Source organism: Curcuma longa, chromosome 16 (assembly GCF_044706935.1).
Source record: "Curcuma longa cultivar G26 ecotype Majalengka, Jawa Barat chromosome 16, ITB_CL_G26_1.1, whole genome shotgun sequence".
Lineage (NCBI taxonomy): Eukaryota > Viridiplantae > Streptophyta > Magnoliopsida > Zingiberales > Zingiberaceae > Curcuma > Curcuma longa.
In genome coordinates this window covers 4017662-4021786 of record NC_133876.1, presented here as the reverse complement: position 1 = coordinate 4021786, position 4125 = coordinate 4017662, and the positions used below count along the sequence as shown (strand labels likewise).

At 35.5% G+C, this 4125-nt stretch overlaps 1 pseudogene; it reads left to right on the top strand.

Moving 5' to 3' along the window:
• The window catches only part of LOC141847604 (protein SPA1-RELATED 4-like), a 10734-nt pseudogene extending 9188 nt beyond the window's left edge, over nucleotides 1-1546 (top strand).
• Nucleotides 1547-4125: the final 2579 nt, after the last annotated feature.

Genomic DNA, 4125 nt, shown 5'->3' with positions numbered 1-4125 from the left:
ATGAGTAAAAAGCAAAAGGTTGTGTCGCGATCTAGTGCAGAATCAGAATATAGGACTATGATACAGTCTGTGTGTGAAATAATGTGGATATATCAACTGTTGACTGAAGTAGGACTCAAAATTTCAATACCAGCAAAACTATGGTGTGATAATCAAGTTGCTATTCACATTGCATCAAATCCCGTGTTCCATTAGCGAACAAGCGCATTGAAATTGATTGTCATTTTGTTCGTGAGAAAATTCAACAAGGCTTGATCACTACAGGATATGTAAAAACTGGAAAACAATTAGGCGATATCTTCACAAAAGTTTTAAATAGGATCCGAGTTGATTACCTTTGTAACAAGTTGGGCATGATTAATATCTATGCTCTAACTTGAGGGGGAGTATTAGTTATAAATATTTTACTTCAATGGATCTTTATAGGACAAAATGCAAGTGTGAGACTATCAATATGCTCATAGAATATGAACTCGTACATGTACTAACACTTGCATTTTGAGTTATGTAGGACTATTATTTCACCTTAATGAACATCCACAAGTTCAAATGTAATTGTAAGACTACAAATGTGCATATAAAGGACCCAATATCCTATTATGCCCTTAAACTTTCATTTTAAGCAGTGAATGCCCATTAAGGTGAAATGATCATTTCATCTTCATGGACCCGGTAAAAAAAATGCAAATTTGAGACATCTAGCATGCTGCTAGAGACGATTAGTGAGTTGCCAGTCAAGACTTTTACAAACTCATTCATGCTCTCATATTTGAATTTGGACACGTGTAGGTCCATTTATGCAAAAATAATTATTTTACTTTATAAAAAATTATGCTGAATTAGATTTGACTTGTGCTTACAGAAAATAAGAGAGCTTGTGCTTACAGAACCATTGCAAAAATATTAGGAGAAAGGAACGATTTCAAATTTTTTGCTTTGATACAACATAAAGTTCCTTCACAACCAAATTGAATAGCAACATAATAATCTATAAATTCTAAACAATGAGCAGAGAACTAATAAATAATAATGCCATGTTGATTGTTTAAGAATGCTTACTAATTTCCTAGCAACATTCATATGCATTTCCTTGTTTTGTATCAGGTTTTTATCTACTACAAATCTTTCCCAATGCCAGTTTTGTCATACAAGTTTAGCGTTATTGATCCAATATCTGGCAAGGAGATGGATGACACATCGCAATTCATATCTTCTGTATGCTGGCAGGGCCAGACCTCCACGTTGCTCGCAGCAAGTTCCACTGGCAACATTAAACTCTTGGAGATGGTTTGATCACGATATAATCTCCCTTGTGCGTTAATTTACATGTAGTAGCTAGTAACTGGATATATAGATTAAGAGAAAATTAGAACATTGTAAATTAAGAAAGAAAAGAAAGGATGGACTAAGAGGGAAATGATTCATGAACATCATTGTTCGATGTATATAGATCAATTACACAATTTTTTTTCTCTTTCAAAAATTCAAGTGTTAACTCTTTTTGGGTGGAAGAAATCTAGTTTGTATTTGAGCGTAGCATGTTAAATGTTGTCTATCCTTTTTTTCTTTCAAGTACATTTATCTGATCAATTTGTCTTCTTTTGCTTGCATTTTGCAGTACGAATAGTTTACTACATTTGTTTGAACCCCTTCGAGAGGCACTTATAATAAATTAATGAAATTTTCTCACGTGACCGTGCCATCTTTGACATTGGCACATCCATCTTTTTCGTATTCATTAGTATTTGTATTTTTTTTATTTTTTTTAATCTTTTATTCTTTTTATCTAATTAATTCTGAAGAAGATTGATTTAATTTTATAAAAAAAATTTTATCGATCATCGACGAATAAATTTGGAAGCATGTGCAATTCCGTGCTCAACAGTTAACGTTTTAAATTTTTCATTCCATTCAAAAAAATATTTTATGTATACCGTAGTTGGGATTTAAATCGTGAATATTTGAATAAACTATAGTGATTATTTTTGAGGAACGGTCAAAAGGTAAAAACAATTTTATTTCCTTGAATGTTTGAGCGCTCGTATTCTCTTGTCTGCCTGAACTGACCACCTCGCCTAGACTGATCAGCTATCGTCTGGACTTGACCAACCAAACTTGCATTAGTTTGTCAATTCAGATTAACCTGATTGGTCCTATCAAAATATGTAATTCACTTGGCCCACCCAACTCATTCGACCTATTTAGACCCACTTGATTCGTTTGGATGAGCCTAATTTGCTTGGCCCACGTATAGCATCCAACTTGCTCTCCTGGAGTGTTCAATTTGCTCGAGCCACGTTTGAGTCTTATTTACTTGGATACAAAATTGGGAGTATGAGTAAAGAGGATATATTTTCCAGCTTCTTCGTCCTTATTATTGTTTACTTCCAAGATACATATAGTAGAGAGGATAGAAAATCGAATGGGATGGAAGATACCTCAATCAATTGTTTTATGTCTATTCAAATCAAACAAAATTCAATTTATTTTCTTCACAAATATATCCACCCATAACTTGTTGCAAATATCTCATTTATAACTTCTTACGAAATAATATCCACTTGTGACTCCAAAATGGTGGCCGACCTTGTGAGTACTAGAACTACAAGAACTGAACCCTATCATAAGGCTTGCTAAACTTGTGAGCATCGACTCACTTGGTTCAACCAATCAAGCAAAGTTCCTCACATTTGCTACATGGGTTAGATGGCATATTTGGGCAAGCCAAGTCACATAGACTAGTTCACATGGGTAGTTCATAAGAGTCAAATTGGTTAGATGAATCTAGCAATATAGAAGAATCAAATCGGCTAAAAGTACTAGTGGGGAATCTCATTGCTATTACTCAAATAAGTTCATTGGTCAAATTGGATATATAATTATTGGAATAATTGTTGGAGGCTCAAATGATGGATATGTAAATATGATAACTTATATGTTGTTCTATATCTCCATGAATTTAAGAACTTTTGCTTGCATTATTATTTGATTTGCGTATTAAACTGATAACATTTAAGATTATGCAAGTTTATAAACGAAAGATCTTTTTCTAGCTCTCTCTTCAACCCTTTGTCTCTTATTCCTAAGGTCTTCCCTCACTAGCAGTTTTTTTGGAAAAATTCTATCTATTCTGGTGTGGATGGTAGGTAGGCCTATATTTCTATACATTGTCCATATAAGTCAAATTAGTCAAGGGTGATCCAGATGTGCCAAATTGGTGAAGCGACCTAGGTAGCTAGTTGATCCAAGTGATTAAAGTGTACCAAACAGGTTAGGCAAGCTAGGCCTTTGGGTGGGTTGGTATTCTTTAGGCGACGAAATTAGGTTGGGCAAGCCAACTAATCCAATAAAGGCCAAATGGGCTAACTAGTTTGATTGGGCAAAAAGAATCAAGTGGTTATATCATGCCAAACTAGTTAAGTGACTGCGGCTCGAGTTTTTGAAAGCTCTGGCCCCTCTCTTATAGCTCTCTCCGTTCCGAGTTTTCTGCCGACGGACTCGGGCGACGGCGGACCGGGCGCGATCGCGGATCACGCTGGGTGCGGCGACCTGGTTTGCGCGAGGAAACCTTCACGGGGGAATTGTTCGCGTGGGTCAGGCCGGAAGAAAAGAAGGAAACCGGTTCGCTTGAATCGGGTTACTGTAGCAAACCGCATTAGATTTTGGTTCACTTGGTTCAACCATCAAACGACCTCCGATTTAGTCAAAATCGATCTCGTTGAATTCGTCTTTGCAAGGCGAATCTTTTCACCTATTTGATTTTATCAAACTCCCTTCTACCATTTAACTAAAGGACCTTTATTAAAATTTTTAAATCTAATTAAAATTCTTAAAAATAGGGAGAAATAATCCGGGTGTTACATTAAGTGGTTAGAATAATCTAGGCATGCTAAGTTAGAGGAATTGATCAAGTCAAGCAGGAAAACACAAACCAAGTTTGATATGTTGGTGCAATCAACCTTTGGTTAAGGTTGATCAAGTTCAAGTTGGATTTTAATATTTGATCAATATGTTTAATGGTAGAGCAAGATGCCAAGTGAAAGGAGAGATTGTCGAAGGAGGAGATTGTTGGTGTAATCGACCTTAGGTTAGGTTGATCAAGATTGATTTGAATTTTGATGGTTG